The sequence below is a fragment of the Macadamia integrifolia genome, chromosome 3 (genome assembly GCF_013358625.1).
Source record: "Macadamia integrifolia cultivar HAES 741 chromosome 3, SCU_Mint_v3, whole genome shotgun sequence".
Classification (NCBI taxonomy): Eukaryota; Viridiplantae; Streptophyta; class Magnoliopsida; order Proteales; family Proteaceae; genus Macadamia; species Macadamia integrifolia.
The window spans coordinates 24,401,503-24,423,163 of NC_056559.1; the positions used below are offsets into that span (position 1 = coordinate 24,401,503).

General features: G+C 40.1%; 1 pseudogene; it reads right to left on the minus strand.

The window, feature by feature from the left end:
• LOC122072629 overlaps positions 1-21,661 on the minus strand; it is a 147,836-nt pseudogene that overhangs the window by 92,873 nt on the left and 33,302 nt on the right.

Genomic DNA, 21,661 nt, shown 5'->3' on the forward strand with positions numbered 1-21,661 from the left:
TTTTATCCTGTTTCTCATCATCAAAACCATTTCTATATCTTTCTTTCCAGATGATCCAGCATATAGCATAAGGAATCATCCTCCAAACAATTTCACCTTAGGAGTTAAGGTAATGTCCAGCCACTTGAAGAAATATTTGAAGACTTTTCAGGCCTTAATTAACAGAATGGTCAACTCCATTAGGGCTGAAACTTGACATGCGAGGAGGGACCCTGGGTTGCGCCTGCCCACAAAACCAGGACCCCCATGATCTGCCACATGGAAGATATTAGGGCGGCTGCAAAGGATGGCCTTCATAAGTGGGCTGTGCAGGAAACTAATGCCTTATGAGGTTACATAGTTTCTATACATTGATTAGGTTATTTTATATGGACAACGGTTTGTGGGGGAGAAAGGTGCTGGCGCCCAGACCACAGGAGGGGGCGAAAAGACTACCCCCCCCCCATTGAAACGTAAAATTATGCCCCACCTGATGCTTCAGCACACACTCCCACTGGCCATCGCACATGTACAGGGCCACGCTCCCCCACCGGAAACACTTCACCATTTTATGATTATATTAAAAATTTGATACACAGTAAAAGTATCCAGCAACACGAACCAGATTTTGGCAAAACAAATCACTGATTTTGACCTATATCTGTTGAAGACATCAAGTGCATGGGATTTCATTTCACCCTTTAGGAAATTCAAAACCTTCACTAGAATTCAATCATACAGATGTATTTGAATCTTTTCAGGCTTTGCCTGTAGGCAATGTGCTCTTGGAAGACCATTTAGGCCCTGGCCCTTTTCAACTTCTGAAATTGGGATGGAATGGTTTTAGTGACTGAGAGTTTGAGTTTCTTCCAAGGTGGAAGGTGGAAGGTGGAAGGTACCCCACTTGTATTGGTTTATTCCTTTATGATTATTATAATTTGGGAGGGCTTCCCAGGGTCCTAGACTTCCAGGGTATAGGAAAACAAGAAAAGAAAAAAAGGAGAACATCTACAGCTACTAAAAGGTGGATCTATCAAAATTAAGGATGAATGCTAAAAGGAAGGTATGAATTCAAATATAGCAATACAAGAATCATAGAAAGGCAGCAGAACTGAGAAAGATAAACACCAATTTTTAACAGTTCACTAGACGGAGACATACCCAAACATGCCACAAGGTATCTTCCAAAACAATACATGGCGAAAGCCTCATAGCTATCACGTAGGACCTCGCAATCAACACTAATTGATGGATTCACCAATGATACAAACTGTAGAAGTGAATGATAATGTCAGCAAACAACATATTGTATCCCACCAGATGCATATGGCAGCAGCTAAATGAAAGAATTTCATGTTGGCCAACAACATTGTATCCCACTAGATGCATATGGCAGCAGCCAAATGAAAGAATAGAACTCAAACATTATCCATGACAGATAATGCTTGAAAGTCACCACATTATAGTAAATCTGCTTAAGAAATTAGAGAATGACGTCAAGTATTGAAACATACAACCAACTATAAGACAAATTAAAAGTCAACATCAACATCTTGACTTATGCCATGTTCGTAGGAAATGTAGGATCGAACGGCAACAGCCAAGAGGGTGTGAATTGGGTGACAGACTTTAACTTAATTACAGTCCCTCAAATTGAGTACTCAGCCCCACCGGCCAAGGATTTCTTTCTATACACGAAGTACAAACTATGAGCTTCAACAAGCTCACACACAACAACAATAAGACTTCTTACAAGCAAGGAGCATAGTTGTCACAGTGCCAAGGTGAACCAAGGCGTTGGGGGGCTGCCTAAGGCTTAGGCGACAAGTCGTCCGCCTTAAGGCGAACAAGGCCACCAAGTGTTATTTTTTATTTTTCCTCTTTTCTAACATCATTTAGGTATAGTGCAAAATCAGCTTTCCAACAAGTCTAAGATTACATAAATCTGAGTTGTAATGACAAAGTTATGTTCGGGTCAAACTTATTTAAAAGTGCACGAATGTTGTTAAAATCGCCTGAATGAAAATATATTTTATGGACATCAAAACAAAAGATCATTTTACCAGACTTTTGGTTTTTAGCAATGTTTTACCATGATAAGATTTATAAAATTTTCAGAATTAAGAAAAACCCTAGCATTTGAAAGTTGAAAATCTCTCCTACAATAAAATAAAAAAATTAATAAAACAAAAAAAAAAATAGTTTTTGTTCTTGGACTGAGTGGGGTGTTGACTTTTTATCCTTTTCGAATTTGATTTTTAAACTTTTATTGGATTCAAATCGGGATATTTGCTCATTCATAAATAAGTGTCAAAATATAAGGCGGCATGCAGTATAATAAGGTGACAATTGCCTAGGCCCCAGGCAAACCGCCTAGACGCCAAGGCGGCGCCTTGACAACTATGGCAAGGAGATAACCAATTAAGCACAATGATTCTCACAGGTATTTAGCCCTTTATCAAGATGATATTCTTTTCAACTTCAAGTCAGCTCTTATTATTTTTTTAAAACTCAAATGACTCGAGCCTTTATATAGGCAACAAACTAGTTGTAGCCTATTTGGAGTCAACAAGACTAGTCGTTCGAGTCAAGCACGGTTTTCCTTAAGGTGGGAAGTATTCAATTTCAAATTCAAACGGATTTTCAAGAGTTGATCTTAGTTTCAAGATAAACTAGTTGTTGGAGTTCGTTAACATCATTTAAGATGCTTAGAGTTCCTCACAGTTGGTTAGAGTCCAAATGATGCATTTAAGGTTTAATCAATGAGTCAAACACCACTACTACAGAACAGTATATGTTCCTCGCACGAAAGACCGTCAGTTTCTCACGAACGACTGCAAAACAGGGGCTCAAAACCCACTGCTACTGTTTTGATGGAACCACCCACGAACAACCGTCCATGAGCATATCTGAGAATCTAACTCTGAATTGGATTTAACCGTTTGAAGCACAGACAACAATCAATATGTCATGGAAGACCACGAACAGCAAGGTCATTAAGTTTTGTAAGTCAAACCACCTACTTCCCAGAGTACCAAGAATCAAAACAGAACAAGGGTTGTAAGGGTTTCCACTCTGTAGTTTGCTTCATTTGTATTCTTGTACTCCTTATTTGTTAAAAACCTAGGTTGATGTATTGTTGAATATCTAAACTAGTTTGTGCTTGCATTGCAGGGCAAAGTTATAAGCCCATTTTTGCTATTGTATTGGGGTGTCAGTGGGTGCTAGACACAAGGGTTGTTGCTCCCTATTAGTTGTAGCTACCTAAAGCTTGATGTTTAGCGCCCTCCTAGTTTGATGCTCGGTAACTCTAGCATTGTAGCGCCCTCCTGGTTGTATACTGGGTAGGTGTAGTTGCTCCTTGTCAGTTGTTGTTTAACAGAAACAGCAGTGTGTTGAGCATATACGAAGCTTTTGAGGCATTGCATTCTGCATGTAGGCATGTGCCAAACCACGTAAATAACTGGTGTTGTTGGCATGCTCTATGGTGGCTTTGTATTGTTTATCTTCCATCTGCATTCACTTTCTCTAGGTGGATGTGCGTGCAAATATATTATTGTGCCACTTTAAAGGGGCTGGTCAATGGTCTGGTAAACCAGTGATTGCAAGTCGTGGTGTGTTTGCAGGATGGTTTGTAGTTGAGTGAGTGCCAGGGAAGAATCGTTAAGTCAGACAGGAAAAATAAGAAAAGTAAGTTTTTAATTCATTTGATTCAACCCCCCCCCCTTTTCAGTAACAGCTAGTGTTCAACAATTGTTATCAGAGCTGTTGAATTGGCTTCACTAATGAGAGGGTGCTGAATCAGTATACTTTAAAATTCTTCTCCTTTTTCAAACCAATACCACTGTGGCTGTGTATGATCTCTGAAATTGTCAATACATTTGACTGGTTGGAGCCATCTAATTTTACTGGCCTTAATTCTTATGTACTCCTGCACTGGAACCAAGGTTAGTCAGGCCTACCAGGTGATAGACACCTACTCCGCAAAACCAATCACACTCCAATATCCACAATCACATAACACAAGGAATATGTGGTTCGGAAATTTTCCTATATCCACGAATAATACCCGTTAGAGTTTTGTACTTGCTCAATACTCTCCCTAGTTTAAATTGCCCATACAGCTTAGGACTTCTCAGAGCCCTTTGAGTTAGCTTCACGTTGGTAAAAGAATCAAGTCGAATGGAGGTCTAGAGAGAAATATGGTCAGTTAAGTAGCCATAGTTTTCAAAAAGTCTAATGTCTTAAAAAACGCCAAATAAAAATAAAATGGGAACATATTTTAAATGCATTTTAAATGCGTTTAAAACGGAAATGCTGGCCATTTGCTTTTTTCTCGTATGTTTGGAAAACAAACAGTAAAAAATGGGAACAACGTTTTAAACACGTTTTCTACTAACTATGGTCGTGACTACTTTCTATGCATGGAACGCCATAGTTTCGGCTTACTTTTAAGCCATAATATCAAACCTGAAAGGCAGGTGAACTAAGATGCCTTAGATTGGTATCTTCTGAGATACTCCAATCATTAAAAGCCTGGGACGAATGACGTTGTTCCTTTTTAGTACACCATCAGCAGCCAACACGGTATTAGCTCTTGTGTAGCTGCACCGTCACACACTAGAGCACCTTGCTCTCCAATCTCCACCAACCAAACACCTGTTGAATGGATCTTCACCGCCATCGACCTTCTCTCATACATGTCCCGCTATCTGCCATCAGATCTAGATCATTATCATCAGTTTCCCATCTGAGGGTTCTGAACATTCTGGAACCAACGAGCGTAAAAAAATTCGTATTCTCAGAACCTTTTTCCCAAGACCAATCACTATTTTTCCATTCAAAGGAGGCATATTGTTGAACAAGTGTGGAATTTCCATACTTAGCCGTTTTTTCATGATTCAACCATTGGCTGCGATAATGGCTTGCGGCACTGGCTCCCACGCGCAAGGGCCTCTGCGGGCATGTTGCTGCCCCCGTGGAGCTAGGCCCTACTGCAGTCATGGCACCTGTGCCCTGCTGCATGGTCCTGTGTTGCTGGGTCATGTAGCCCGACTGGGCTGCCTGCTGGGCTGCTTGGCAACACCTTGTTGTGCCAACTCATCGAACCAAACACTTCACCCTGCCACGTGGCAACCTCAGTGCCACCTCATGCCCTCTCCCATTAAAACCTGACTGCAGTTGTCATACTGGAGCTTAGTTTCGGGATCCGTGCACTGAACTTGGGTTGAAGGTGCAAACATGAAAGTTGTATCCTATTGAGTCCGCTTTGATGTGGAAAAATAATCGGGTCAGTTGAGGTCAGATGAGTAAATATGGTTGTGTTAGTAAGCAAAGGTCGGGCAGACCCCGGTTAATAATGGAGCATACATGCTTTCGGATCTAACAAATGCTGGCATGAAAGAGGCACTTTCCAGGTCCAAATGGAGTTTTTCCGTCTCCAGATGAAGGTTTTCCGACTCCGGATGAAGCCTTGCTAGCTCCAAATGATTGTCGGCAGGCTCTGGAATCTAGGTCAAAAATCAGAGTTGCTTCACAACCGATTGAAATGATATTTCGAGCATCCTTCAAGCCAAATGAATGGAAGCTCAAAACATGCAAGTTGAATAGCTTAAAGTCTTTCATATGCTTCAAGATTCGGCTCAAACTAAGCTCAGTCAAAGACGCTATGATCTCGAATGTGAAGGCCACAAAACGTGACTAGTATGCTTCGTTTGCATATACAACAGTTTGCAAAAGTGTTTTCAATCAGCTGGGCCAGGCCAGGCCAGGCAGGTTTCGGTCAGGCCTAATCGGACTTCCCCACTTTTGGACCTTGCACTGTGACCAGCCTGTTTAAGTCATCGATCCTCATATGCTATCCATGGTCCCATTTATAAATGGTTTGTTGGGTAACGGTCTCTAATCGGGCTAAACAGGCCTTGCTCTGGCTTTAAACGAACTAATGACACATTTATCTCTAAACGGGCTATAATCGGGCTTTAAATGTGTTGGGCTTAGTAAACAGGTTCTAAACGAGCTCTAAGCAAGCCATAAATGAGCTTTAAATATCTCGAGCCGAGTCAGTCCTAGTCAAGTGCCCATTGGGTAGCATCCTTGCACTGGAAATAACCTATTAATAAACATGTCAGTATTTTGCCTATTCAAGGCCTATAGCGAGCTAATAAACTTTCCGAAGTTTAGAAGCTCCATCAAAAGATCAGTTTGAAGACCATTCAAGGCCTATAGCTGCTGCTACTACAAAACTCCATAAAGTTTCATTTTTCATTCTTCAAGCATAACTTCCCAACCAGCCATCAGTTCAGACTCATCTTTTAAAGGATAGTTAGGAACGCGAAGGATCTTCACTCAAATTTGGACGGATCATCCGAAACCAAGAACCGTAGTTTCAGAAGAGTGATCAAAAGTTTCCTAATTCATGTCGACAGCATATCTCTAAATTCAACCAGGGGCATTGTCTCATCTTGAGGGTTTGTTGATCCATATAGGACCTTCAAGTATTCCAAGTTTCAGCTCCATCTGAGCTATGGTTTGTGAGTTCTCAATTTTATGCTATTTCAGCCCAGGTTTCCAGATCATGCCTGGGATTAGGTCCCTTGTGATCTAATCTTACATTAGAATATGGTCGAACCACAAGTGCTTCAACCTAGTTCTTTTTGGCTTCAGGTTGGGGCTCTTTATAATTGATTTTTTTAGTGTTTCCAACACTTGGAACTTCTAAGAGAAAATATAAAAACCCCTAGTGAAGAAGAGGGAAGAATGAGGAGAAGAGAAAGAAGAGAGATAGAGATTAGGGTTCCTTGCTTAAATTCACTCTACCTACCATTCTTGAGTGATTCATTGCATCATTGAAGACTAGAAGTTTTGGTGGTTGAGCTTTTATGTAAATCAAGACGGTTTTTGCAAAAGAAAAGAAGAGAAGAAAGGGATCCACAAGCAAAGGTCTATCTTTTTTTTCTTTTTCATTTTTTTTCTTTTTTTTCTTTTTTTTTTTTTTTTTTTTTTAATCAGTACCTACTCTATCATATTCTATTGGGAAGTGGAGGAGAAAGGTGAGAATTAGGAGGCTTGAACCCAAGACCATGGTTTAAAGTATCGATACATATCATACCGTATCAGTATCGGTTCCCTTTGGTACGCTACATGGAAAATTTAAAATCATTTTGCATAGATATGTATCGTACCATACATACCGATACAAATTGATACCAATCAATATATATCGATACTCTATGGAAATTTAAAAATCAAGGTGAAATGTATGTCTCGGTATGTATGGTGCGCTACGGTCATATAATGGCCAAGATGGGTCATTTCTCAGCAAAACACAATTTTTTTAGAGGGGTTTTTTTTCCAAATTTGTTGCCAGTTATTTTTCTCTCTAACTAAAGTGAAAAGCAAGGTTGAGAATCCATATTACACTCATAAACAACTACTACAATCCTTGGATTCTCAGTGCGATACTATTCATTTTAGTGTTTATGCATAATATTATATATAGCTTTTTAAACCTTTTTTTTATGCAATGCGTATCTTAGTGGATCTCCAATACGATACAATACCCTCAGATACGTATCTTAATTTTGGCCGACCAATACGGCAACTGATACTGATACTTTAATCCTTGCCCAAGACTTCCTGGTAGGATGGGCTTTAACGCTCCACACGGAACCAAATGTGCTAGGCACTTGTTATCAAAGCAAAGGTCTCCTTAAAGATCGAAGTTCCTCTTATCAAAGAGTTACTTGAAGATTCCAATGGCCATGATAGCAACGATGGGAGACTCTAAGGCTTCCCAGAGTACAATGAGTCAAAACAAAGCAACAGCCCCATTGTAGTTTGGTTCATTTTTATTATTCTAATCTTTATGTGCTAGATGTAGGTTGATGTATTGATGAAAAACTAGACTAGCTTGTGCTTGCATTGTAGGTATAAGCCCATTTCTTTTTATTGTACTGGGGTGTTCAGTGGGTGTTGGATATATGGGGGTTGTTGCTCCCTGGTAGTTGTAGTATCTAAAGCTTGGCGTCGTAGCTCCCTCCTAGTTATATGCTGGGTAAATCAAGTGTAGTTGCTGAGTTGCTCCTTATCAGTTGTTGCTGACCAAAGCAGTAGTGTATTGAGCATATACGAAGCCTACGAACCACATAAATAACTGGTATTGTGGGTGTGCTCTGTGGTGGCTGTGTGATGTTTATATTCCATCTGCATTTACTTTCCCAAGGCAGACGTGCGTGCATATATATTATTGTGCCACCTTGAAGGGGCCGGTCTCTGATCTGGTAAGTGGTAATCCAATGATTGCGAGCTGCGGCTATGTGTTTGCAAGGTGGTTTGTAGTTGAAACTCACCGATTCACACCCCCCCCCCCCAGTAACAGCCAGTGTTCAACGTAATTATACTGAAAATAAAATAGTTGAATTTATATTCAAGCAAGTAAGTGTAGTGAGCTATAGATAATGATAAATTGTTCAGGCCATAGACTGTTCAAAAGAGTACATTCTAGGAAACAGTGCACTCAATGAGAAGTTCTCAATATGTGCATGAAATTTCAATAGACTTAATATGTTCTACAGTAGGAAAAGCTTACTGATTCAATGGAGTAGCAAGGAACCATTAAGATAACACCAATCAGAAACTTCTGTTCCTGTTAGGCAAAGATCAAAACCTGTTAGTCCGCTGCATAAACCAGACAAATAAATAAATATATAAAGAATACGTGTATAGCTCAAAAAAATGTTATGAAGAACGTTGCAGCAATACCTCAGGATTCTTATATTCTGAAAGATGCTTGAATATGAGGTACATTGAAATTGAAACAGTGACAATCACAAGGGCAGCAGAAATTAGTGCTGCCCATGTGGGCAGGGAGTAAGATAAGAGAAAGCGGTCGTCGAGATATGCTGTAATCTTCTTCATCAGCTACTCCAAATTTCAAATCCACTAGATTCTAGTGGGAAGCGACCATAATGAAATTATTAAATCCCTAAATAAGGTTTCTCCAGCAATCGGAATAACACATCCACCATAAAGTCCTATACACATGCATAACAAGGGAATAAACCAACCTGAAATCCAAATTCGTCTAGGTGTCTTAGAATGCAGGCCAATTCTAAATTGATAAAAAGCAAACAGCAGAAGTACCAAAGGAACAAACCACAAGTTCAATAACATAATTTTCTTTGGTAGAAAAGAATTTCAAGATATAATGGAGAGAAAAGGCATGAATGTTCGAAGTGAAATAACAATAACATCAATGTTGCAATCCATCAACTCAACTAAGCCTTACCCCTACCAAATGGGGTAGGCAACACAGATTCTATTTTTCTATTTGACTATATTCAAAGAGATTTGTTGTCAACCCTTTAACATATGGCAAAATCAGCCATTATCTGCAGATCTCAGGTCTGGTTGATGAACCAGAACAAGGAGGACAGCTGAACAGGGGATCCACCATTCGAGAGTTGCAGGGTTCAATGGTTGCCTTGACTCTTTCTCCTGGGGCTGGCGACACTAACTGTAAAGTCTCAGCCCAGGAGAGAATCAATGGAACCATTACCATATTTTTCTAACCACTTATCCATTGAAAAATAAAATAAAATAAAATAAAATATATATATAGATATATATATATATATAGAATTACAGTAGGAGGCTGGTTGCACATCCAAAATCCAAATCTATGACCAGATATATCTTCTCTTATTTTTTTCTTGTCAGTAACTTACAACTACATTTACGAAAATATATTATATATACAAGCAGCATAAGGAAAAAAGGGAGCATTGTTTTTTTTTTTGGACAAAAAACAAATTCATTACCGAGGAGGAGAGGAATATACAAGGGGAAAATAAGAGGGGGGGGGGGGAGCAGAAAATCAAAGGGCTAGGGGCAGGCCCAACAAGAACAAGCACAAAGACAACAACTAAGGCGAGGAACAGGCCCATCAACATCGAAATGATATATCAAAGGGGGGGGGGGGGAGATAATAGAAGTGGGGAGACCCCAAGAAACAAGGACCGTGCTATGGCAGAGACAACCAAGCTTGGAGCTAACATCGAAGTAGATGGCTTTCCAAATCTTTTCGAAAGAGCAGGAATTGGAAGTCCATCTACAAAGATTGCACTCCATTCAGTTATTGGTTGATAGTAGCACAAAAATCGAGCTTCCTTGCAGTATCACAAATGGTAGGACCACCGAAGCTTATGTCAACCCACAAATCCATTCTCTACTCAAGGGTAAAATTCTTCTACGGGAAGGCCAACAGGTGCTAAGGACCCTCTTCAAAACTGTGGAGGAGAAGGGACGAGAGAAAAAGAGATGGTCAGCATCTTTAGCGCCATCCCAACAAAGACAGCAAGAATAGGGGACCCAAATATGCCGATAGATGAGGAAGGACAGCGTAGGGAGGCAATTGGAGAGAATTAGCCATGCAGTGCAGCTAGGGTAAGGGATATAACCTTTAAACCATATTATATTGCGCCAAGGGATAAGAAGACCCTTTATACGAGTGTAATACCAAGCAGAGGCAGAGGTCAATAGACCCAAGGGGAAGGGGTCCAAATGGTCTTGTCCTGCCTTCCCCGATGGCCAGGGGAAATGGGAGGGAGGGAAAAACAAAGGTCAACAAGAGGGGGAGAGGAGGGAGAGGGTACCAATCTCCCTGAGACATGATAGGCAACTTTGGTAGATCTACAAAGGCCAGAGGAATAGATAATTCTTGGGGGTGATCAAGGAGAGGATGATGCCAGAAAGGTGCCAAGGGTCCAACCAGAGAGAAGTTGAGGAGCCATCTCCAATAGTGCAAGAGATAGCACCCAAAGCAATAGATCTAGAGGGGAAGATTTTCCGCTAGATCCAGAAGGAGTCAGAGGGGATGGGGGCAGTCCACAAGGAATCATTCTTGAGGAGTGAAGAGTAAACCCAAGACACCCAGATACTGTTGTGCTTGGAAGTGATCTTCCAAATGAACTTGAGGATGCCCACAATATTGGCATCATTAATTTTCCTCAAACCAAGACCTCCTTCGGATTTAGGGAGATACACTTTTGCCCAACACAGAGGTTGGAGTAATTTAGAGGATCCATGCCTTTCCAGAGGAAGGAACATAGGAGGCTCTCTATGGATTTGGAGATGGCTACAAGAAGGACAGAGATACCCAACCAGTAAAGATACGTGGATTGGAGAACAGACTTGATAAGAACTAGGCACCCAGCATAGGAAATAAGCTTTACTTTCCAGAGTTGGAGCCTTTTCCTCAAGAGATTGAGCAAAGGGGTGTAGTGATGGGCGGAGAGCCTAGAGGAGATAAGGGCGAGGCCCAAATTTTAATAGGGAAGGAACCAAGGGTGAAGCCAGTGATTTCTAGGAGGCGGGCTTAGCAGGAGTCAAAGTTTGACTCTGGAAAGAAAGAGATTGGATTTAAGGAGGTTAATGTGGAGGCCAGAGAGTTGCTCGAAGAGCTGGAGGGAGGACATGATGAAGGAAATGGAAGTGGGGTCAGCCTTCAAGAAGATCATGAGGTCATCTGCAAAAGCAAGATGAGTGAGCATGAGAGACTTGCATTTGGGGATTGGGGAGATAAGGAGGGGAAAGGGAGCATTATCCCTGAGCAAAATATGAAAAGGAGCCAGTAATCCTCTACGAGCCCTTCGTGGAAATATAGTTAGTACAAAATTTGGTAAAAACTAAAGGTTCAATGACCAAAATTCAGTTTCAACAAACTCAGAATCAGTAGAACTAAGCCTGAAGCATGCAATTGTTAAATCAAAAGAGCTCCTCCACACAACTTTTTTTTTTTTGGAAGGCAGGGCAGGGTTTTGACAGGCAACGGAAACCAAAAAAGATAGTGTAACAAGGATGGGAAGAAAGGTCCATACTATTCTTTATACCCATATTCGAATCTTTTAAAGTTCTCTCCATATTGGTCCTACGAAATACAATGATAAACTTTATAGAAATAAAACCCAACCAGAGACTAAGACTTCTTCATATGAACATCTAAGCCTCCAAACGGAGAAATTAACCCTTTCAGTGTCAACGCAACAGTTCCAACAAGTAGTCACCTCCAATGAAACATCACCTCCTTTCACATAAGAAGGGGATTATGACTAGGAAGGGAGCATACCCATACGAGAATGATGTCTACACTCTCATTAGAAATTTTTAAATTAAACGGTACCATTTTTCTTTAAAGAGATTTAATGGAGTCAAAACCTAAGATACTCAACTCAACTCAACTCAACTCAGTCGTATCCCAACTAAATGGGGTCATCCACATAGATCCTTTTTCTCCAATCAGCGCTATTCAAAGCCATACTTGTTACCACTTACCAGTCCTAAGATATGCATGTCTTTCCTCATCACTTCTCAAAGAGTCATTTTAGCTCCTTCAATCTGAATCAAGTCACCCCTTCATATTAAAGTACTAAAAAGCCTTTGTTGCACATGCCACCTCAAACAATTTCCTCGCAACTTATCATGCATCAAGCTATTCCTATATTAGCTCTAATTTATTCATTCCTTATTATATCACCTTTAGTTTTACCACTCATCCATCTTCACATCCTTATTTTAGTTACACTAAGTTTGTCTGTATGTTGTTTCTTTACTGCCCAACAGTTCACTCCACAAATAATTTCTGATTTTACTTTCAGTTTTAAAGAAATATGCTTACAGAGCCTCTGATACCATGTTACAATCCCAAATACCTGTAAACAAACCAGAGAAAAGAGAAAAGAAGAGAAGAAGAAAAGAAGAGAAAGAGAGAGAGAGAGAGAGAAAAGACCGAAAGACTCCCAAAAGGAGGAGTTACCTGCAATCTGTCCAGAATAGATAGATTGTAGGTTAGTACCTGTTTTAGATATTAAAACATAAAATAAAAAGGAGTACAAAAATACAAAAATACCCCCACAACTATACAGCAAAACCCTAACACAATAACCAGAACCGATAGGATAGAAAATCCCTTATCAGTCTGGGAATTAGTGCTAAACCCCTATCAGGATTAGCGCTAAACTCAACAAAACCCACTCCACATACCTCAAGTAAAAGCTAAGTTGAGGGTGCCTAAGTAAGAAGACAACATGTTCTGAAGACTATTGAGAAGATCACTTCCAAAGAAGCTACTGACCCAAAGAAGCAACCATCCAAAGCAATATAAGCAAGAGACATGGTGGATAAGAAATTGTGCGTGTTGGCCCATAGAGAGTAATGCGCTACAAGTGAAGAAATCGGACTGATTTTAGCCCTTGTTACTAAGGAAGTTAAACCGGTGAAAGAGGTGACACATTCTCAACGCATCAGAGACTTATTAGCTGATTTTTTAGATTTGGTACCCGATGAGCTACGGATGAACTACCAACTCTGAGGGACATACAACACGCTATTAATCTAGTGCCTGGATCAACCAAATCTACCCACTTATCGTTTCAGCCCCACCGAGCATGCCAAGCTCAAAAGACATGTGGATGACCTTTTGCGAAAGGGATTTCAAGTAGAAAGCATGAGCTCGTGTGCCATACCAGCTCTATTGACACCTAAGAAGAACGGATCATAACGTATGTGTATTGATAGTCCTACCATCAATATGATAAGGATAAAGTACAAATTTCCCATTCCATGTTTGAAAGATATATTGGACATGCAAACTGGAGCCACTATCTTTTCAAAGATTGATCTACGAAGTGGGTATCATCAAATTAGGATCCGCCCTAGGGATGAATGGAAAACGGCATTCAAGACAAAGGAAGGGCTATATGAATGGAAGGTTATGCCCTTTGGCCTTACCAATGCACCTAGTACCTTTATGCGAGTGATGACTTATGTGCTATGCCCTTTTATTGACAAGTTCCTTGTAGTGTTCTTTGATGATATCTTAATTTATAGCAAAGCACAAGATGAGCATCTTGAATATTCGAGGTGTGTGATGAGGGTACTACGGGTAGAGAAGCTCTACATCAATTTGAAAGAAGTGTTCCTTTATGTTGCCCAAGGTTATATTCCTTGGTTTTATTGTGTCCTCTCAAGGTGTAGAAGCTGACCCCAAGAAGGTTAAGAGTGTGGTAGATTGGCCTATTCCTAAGACTTTGACGGAGGTTCAAAGTTTCTATGGCCTTGCCTCGTTCTATAGACGTTTAAAACGGAATTTCAGTGCTATTATGGCACCTATCACGGACGGCACGAAAGGAGGGAAAGTGCCATTCCAATGGACCTCGGCTGCCACTAAAGCATTCAACTTAATCAAACAGAAGATGACGGAAGCCCCGGTGCTTAGACTACCTAATTTTGATCTCATATTTGAAGTGGCTACCGATGCATCCCATGTTGAGATAGAAGAAGTGCTTATGCAAGGTAGCCATCCCATTGTATTCTACAGTGAAGAGTTGAATGATGCAAAAAGAAGGCATTCTACATATGATTTGGAACTCTATGCCGTTATTCAAATTCTCAGGCATTGGAGACACTATTTGATCGGCAAGGAGTTCATACTCTATTCAGACCACGAGGTACTCAAGTACTTGCATTCCCAAAAGTTCATTAGCAATCAACATTGCTAAATGCATCTCTTATTTGCAAGAGTATGCATTTGCTCTCAAGTACAAAGCTGGAAAAGAGAATCAAGTAGCTGATGCACTTAGTCGGAAGGTGCTAATGATGAATACCTTTACCATACAAAGCACATGGCTGGAACACATCAAAGGCGAATATGCTAATGATGTTGGTTTTGCAAAAGTGTTCGGAGAATTACAACAAAGAGGTCGAGATGACAAGTATTCCATTCATGATGAATACCTATTTAAGGGCACACGTCTTTGTATTCTGAATACCTCTTTATGACACCATTTGGATGGAGAGCTACATGGAGGAAGAATGGGTGGACACTTTGGCAAGGACAAGACGTATTCTATGATGGTGGATTGATACTATTGGCCTCATTTGCAAAGGGATGTTCAGCATGTCATCCAACGATGTCATACGTGTCAATTTGCTAAAGTAGAAAGAAGAATACGGGTTTGTACACACCGCTGCCCATTCCACATACACCTTGGCTAGATATAAGTATGGACTTTGTCCCAAGCTTACCACCTACATAGGAGAGGTATGACTATATTTGTAGTTGTGGATCGTTTTTCTAAGATGGTATATTTTATCCCGTGCAGGAAGACACTTGATGCAAGTCACATAGCCAAGCTCTTCTTCAAAGAGATAGTGCGCATACATGGTTTGCCACAGTCAATAGATCTGAAAGGGATGTAAAATTCATAAGTTATTTCTAGAAGACCCTTTAGCTGAAGACCAACACCAAGTTAAGGTTTTCTACGGCATTCCATCCTCAAACAGACGGTCAGACAGAAGTAGTGAATAGAAGCCTTTGCAATTTGCTCCGTTGTCTAGTTCGTGATTATGAGAAGACATGGCTTTCTATTCTTGACATAGCCGAATTTGCATACAACAGTTCCGTCAACCGTACCACCGGTCGTACACCATTTGAGATTGTTCTTGGTCTTCAAACCCAAAGACCGATTGACATGGTACCAATGCCACCTCATGCCCATGTTCGTGTTGAAGCAGATGAGTTCCGTAGGCATATCACGGAGGTACACGCTGATGTTCTCGTCGCATAGCCGTTAGTAATGAAGGATATTAGGCAAATGCTAACCGGCATCGCCGTTACATGGAGTTTCAGTTTGGTGATATGGTTATGGTTCGAATTCCACTAGAGCGTTTTCCTCCCGGTACTGTGCACAACCTCCATCCTCGGAATATGGGTCCCTACAAGATCTTGAAGCGCATTGGTCTTAATGCCTACTTGTTGGAGTTGCCTCCTACTATGAAGATCAACAATGTTTTCAAAGTTGCTGATCTTACACTCTATGTGGGCCATTATTCTGATGACGGAGATACGGAGCATGCATTGAGACTTTCCCAATTTGTGACCCCTAAGGATGATCTAATTGAAGATGTTCTTGACAACACATTTACTACTGGTCATGGTGGTAAGGGTTACTTCTCATTCCTAGTCAAGTGGAAAGGACGACTCAGAAAGATAGCACTTGGATACATGCCGATGATTTTCAGCATCTTGATAAGGATCTCTACAAGCGCTATATGTCCTTCATCCATTTTTCAGAGATGAATGATTTTAAGAGGGGGAGAGTTGATATAGATTCCCGTCATGGGTTACAATACCATAGGCGGAAGATGCAGCCACCGAACCAGAAGTAGCTACCATCGAACCAGCCTTTGGGCTGAGTTCGACCCACCCCTATAGGAAACCCTTTAATTTCCCTGCTTTATTAGTTGTTTACACTTTCAAAAGGTCCCTAGTAACTGCTATTTAGTTTCTTAAATTAGAAGATAGAGGTAGTATAGAGGTAGTTACTATTTTTGCATTAGTTTCTATTTTGAGTTAAGCTTCTATTTTGTAATTTCAAACCTCTATATAAAGAGACTCTGCAGACAAATCAGAATTGAATTAATGAAGTTTGCTACAGCTATTGCTTGCTCCCTCTCCTGAGAATGGAAGACAAACAACTGGGATGGCTGTAGGTGAGATACCCAAGCTGAGATGGGCATTCCCATCCACATCTATCTTGCTTAATATCTTTTTTTTCCCCCTCTCATTTCGGTTATTACTTGCTGTGAGGAGAGTGTGTGGATTAAGTTAAGCTTACTTGAAAAGACTTCACGAGGATCGAAGCTTGGAAAGAATCAGTTCAGCATCTCCAGATTGACTGCAGGTTTTATGGTTTCAAACTCAAATCGGCAGGGCTCTTTTCTCATCTTTTGTCTAGCAGATTTGAAGACCCTTTGGATGGTTTAAAGGCCACCTCAAGGGGACCCCTCGACCAGGGCTTCAGCCCCTTCTGCCCAGCCAATACTGAACCTCCGAGTTTCTCCCTGTTCTGGATGAAACCCATATTTTTCTGGGAAAGTGCTTGCTGCTGTTGGGTTCTGTTGCTGAGTTGCTGCCTGCTGCTGTGAAGTGGCACCTTATGGTTTTTTTTTTTTTTTTTTTAAACACATTTTAAAATTACTTGATGAAGATTCCAAATATAGATTTTTTATTGGTAGGTATATGGTTTTGTTAGCACTTAAGATGTATGGGATCAGCTTTACTCCACCAAAAATAACCAAAACAAACAAAACAAAAACAAGATTCACAAACAGGGTTTGGATTTTGTCAAGGGTTTTAAGAAAGGGCTTTGAGAAGGAATCAAGGAACAAGGAAGAACCACTGATCTAGGCGAACATTTTGCTCTGGCAGTGGTGAGCTTGCTCCAGCAGTGGTGAGCTTCATTTTTCTTTGACAGGAGTAGAAATATAGTGGATGACCTTAGGGCTTGGGCACTTATTTTGGCATCATAGAGGTAAGTATAATAAATATTTGTATTTTTTATGTCTTCTTTTCTTTATATTTATAAATTTATTTCATAATTATGTATTTATATTATATGTTAATATGTTATGATGATTGATGATTGATGAAGATGAACTTAGTTTATTTACTTTATTGATTTGTTTTCTTGATGAATATCTTACATTGGTATGAATATGAACCTTTAATATTTATTTAACATATGAGTAATAGAATTGAACTAGGATTTGAGCCAAATAGATTGGTTTTATAAAAAAATTATACATGACCGCTTTAGTCGATAAGGCAACGCTTTATGCCTGCCTTATCGCTAAGGCGCTCCGAAAGACCCTCAAACGCCTCCGTCGCCTTACCGCCTTAAAAACTCTGCAACCACCTCATTTTGTTGGGGGGTGTACGAACAACTGGTCAGATGAATCATACCATTAGCTAAAAAAAATCAGATATCTCAGTTTGAGTATATATAAGGGCATTATTAGAAACGAAATGTTTTAATAAAAACATTAAATTGAGTTTTTATTTCTTAACAATTTTTTTTGAACGTAGTAAGGAATTGAAATCGATCCTTTAACAGGTAAACCCAAGTTAAACGGGAGTAATCATCCACAAAACTGACAGAATAAGAAATCCTAATCTATTACGAGCTCGACAAGGAGCCCAAGTATCCGAATGAACTAAAGAAAACCCAGATGAACTTCTGGACAAGCTACGAATAGGGAAGGATGCACGATGATGTTTTCCAAGCTCGTCGGCTGCACACTCAAGACGAGGAACTAATCTGCAATTAGGAACCATTAACTGAATCTTGGATAGCAAGGGACGACCTAGTCGAAGATGCCAAAGAAAAAAGAAGATCCTATATTAGTAGTAGTAGTAGTAGCAACTGTAGAAGGTCCAGTGCCATCCAAGTTGTATAATCCATCTTGCTAAATCCCTCCACCATCGTCCTCCTTGTCTGAAGGTCCTGAAAGACACAATAAGAAGGGTAGAAAGTAACAGAACAATTAAGTGATTTAGTAAGTTGACTATGAAAAAAAAAACTTAGGGTAATTTTGGTACACAAAGAATTAGAGAGAAGGCCATGACAAAAGTAGGATAAATAGTACCATGACCAGTTAACTGAGTAGAAGAACCATCAGCGAGGATAACTGGGGAGGAGTTTTGAGCTTGAGTCATAGAAGAAAACAAGTATGACTCACATGTCATATGATAAGATGCATCTGAATCAATAATCTATGGGGTAGATGAGCTAGAGATATGGAAGGGTAAGTTACTTGTGTGAGCTGAAGTAGTAGCAGAGGTGGAAGTAGATGCAGACTCAAGTTGTTGAAGACCCTTGAGCGTTTGGTTATAATCATCTTGAGGAACAAATACTGTAGAAGAAGCTCCAGATGTAGAACCATGAATTATGTCACTAGAAGTAGTTTTCTCAGTAGAAGTATCAGTCATGGATGCATAAACCAACCAATTTTCCCATTCAGGTTTACCTGGTTTGGCCTCACAAGTACCAACAGTATGATTCGATCTGCCACAATAAGTGCACTGTCGAGAAGTTCTATCAGTGGATTGACTACCTGTACCTCGACCATGGCCTCGTCCAAGATTGGGAACAAAAGCAGATTTGTTAGTCAAACAATTAATATGAGAGAAAACCTCATTAAGAATTTAAGAGAAGGAACCTTCTTCCTCGTGAGAGGTTGGCTCTTAAACATTTTGGTAGTCATGATGAAGTCCAGCTAAAAATTTTGCAACGTGAAATACTACCCCTTGTTGCTTTAACTGCTCCAGATTAGTAGTCAAGGGCTGATGAATATGGAGGTCTTCAACAATACCATTGTAGTTGGCAAAGTATTCTTCAATGTCTTGTCTCCCTGTTTGAAGTTAAACAGCTTCTCATACATATCATACATGCAGGAAATTCTTCTCCTGAGAGAAGCTTTCACGTAAATCTTCCCTGACGCCTCTGGCAAGTGTGTGAAACGTGACATTGGATGGAATAGAAGGTTCAACACTGTTCCATAACCATATCTTGATTGTGGAGTTTTCACGCATCCATTCCTTTTAGGCGGTGACCATTGTTGGAACTTCAGGATCAGGAGTAGGTGGATCATCAGTGGTATATTTCATCTTCCTTTTGGATCATATGTACAGCTGCACAGCTTGGGCCCATAAAAGGTAGTTGGAAACTCTGGAGAGCTTAATAGTAGTAATCTGAACTTGTAAATTGTCAATAGGTGGCTTAGTCTCAGCCGTTAGAGCAGATAATCAGTTGAATAATACTGATTTCAGAACAACAGCAGCAGTAGAAATAATCAGAGTACCAATCGGCTGCAGATATCTTCAAGGAATACCCAGATTTTGGGTAGTTTCAATTTCCTGAGTGTCAGAAGGAATAGAACCCCAAAAGGTAGGCTCGATCAGGTGGCTAGATCCACAGTAACAGCAGTAGTAGATAGTTAAAAAAATCCTCAAAAACAGAGTATCCACCAGCAGAGTTGAGAGAGTAAATTAATCACAATCAGATCATAGGTGGGACCCACAAATCGGATCGAGTGTACCTTTTATATAGACTGATCTTGCTTCAAAATATGAGCCACATCAGATGGCTGAGAAAAATGTAACTGCAGATCTAGATTTGGAGAATAGAAAACCCAGAGAACTGAAATCACATATAGAATATAGATCAATGCTGGCTGTCAAGCTCCAATTTCTTCATGCAGAGGTAGTATGCTGCCCTAGTTTTCCTTTTAAGCCGTCATTAACTAGGAACCAAAGATACAGGCTGCATAGGTGCTGCGACCAGATAAAAGCTTCAGTCCTTTAATGGAACTCTCAAATCAGAATCGAATTTGAAAACCTTTTACTAATTATACTACTCTGAAACCATGAAACAATACCAAAGTAGTAAACTAGTAATTGAGAGAGAGAAGAGAGGAGATGAGAAAGAGAGGACTGCTGAGAGAACAACAGCTGATATCCTCTACAGTCCCCAATCAATTAATATTTATAATGAAGTAGTGTGTCAACACAAGACTTCCTTCTCAGACTAGGAAACGAATCCTGATCAGACTACAACTCTAGTACTTGTCTTAAAACAGATATAGAATTGTAAACTAAACAGGAAACACGAGATAGACCCACAATAGGAAACAAGGCATATCGTGGGCGCACATAAGAGATAGACCACGACTTCTTTAACAACTATGGTTTGTACTAATCATAAATGAGCTGATGAGAGATTCAAGATCAGATCCCTAAGTGTACGCTTTTGTTGGTGATATTCTTTTGGCAGATGAAACAAAAGCAGGGATAAACCCAAAGTTGGAATTATAGAGCTAAACCTATAATCAACTGGTTTTAAGATAAGCAGAACAAAACAAAGTGTACATGTTTAATTTTAGTAACAATAGGACTGGAAGCTTGGTGGTTAAAATTGATGATAGGGGGATACCTCAGTTTGAAAAATGTAGGTACTTCGGTTCAATCATAAATAAAGGAGAAATAGAGGATGATGCTGCAAAAAAATTAGAATAGGGTGGACAAAGTGGAGAGGCACGTCTGGATACCTACTTTGGGCTCAATCTGTGAAGGTTTATCTTATGTCCAAAGATAAACTTAAGTATACTACTTCTGATTCTCCTTCCTCATCTGACAAGGGTTATAATGAATGGATGAAGGAGAATGCTTTGATTTTAATCTGGTTGTGGAATAGTATGGAACCAATGTCGCTGCCAATGTCATGTTTCACTCTACTGCAAAGTGAGTATGGGACAATTTGAAAGAAACTTACTCTCAAGAAAATAACATGACCCATATCTATGATATTTATGAGAAGTTCCAGTTTCGCTAGTCTGACAAATCTCTTTCAGATTATTATAGTACTTCCAGGGGAATGGTTGAAAAACTTAATGTTTTCCAGCCTTTCACCATTGACATTGACAAATTGAAGGCTTAGCAGAATGAGTTTTTTGTTTCCAAATTTTTGGTTGGTTTGAATAATGATTTGAAAGAAGTGAAGGGTCATTTACTTGCAGGTGATACTATTCCTACTCTGAATGACACTTATTCGCGACTGCAGCGTATGACTTCATCAACTAAATTTGATCAATCTTCCAAAGATAATTCTGCCTTCCTTGCCAACCGTGGACGTGGTCGCTGTCGTGGAGGGTCGTGGATCGACTAGTCGAGGTTCTAGTGGACAACCTTCTGATCGTGCAACCCGCCAGTGCACTTATTGTGGGAAGCCCAACCATACTATAGAGACTTGTTGGGCAAAGCATGGAAAGCCAGAGTGGGCAACCC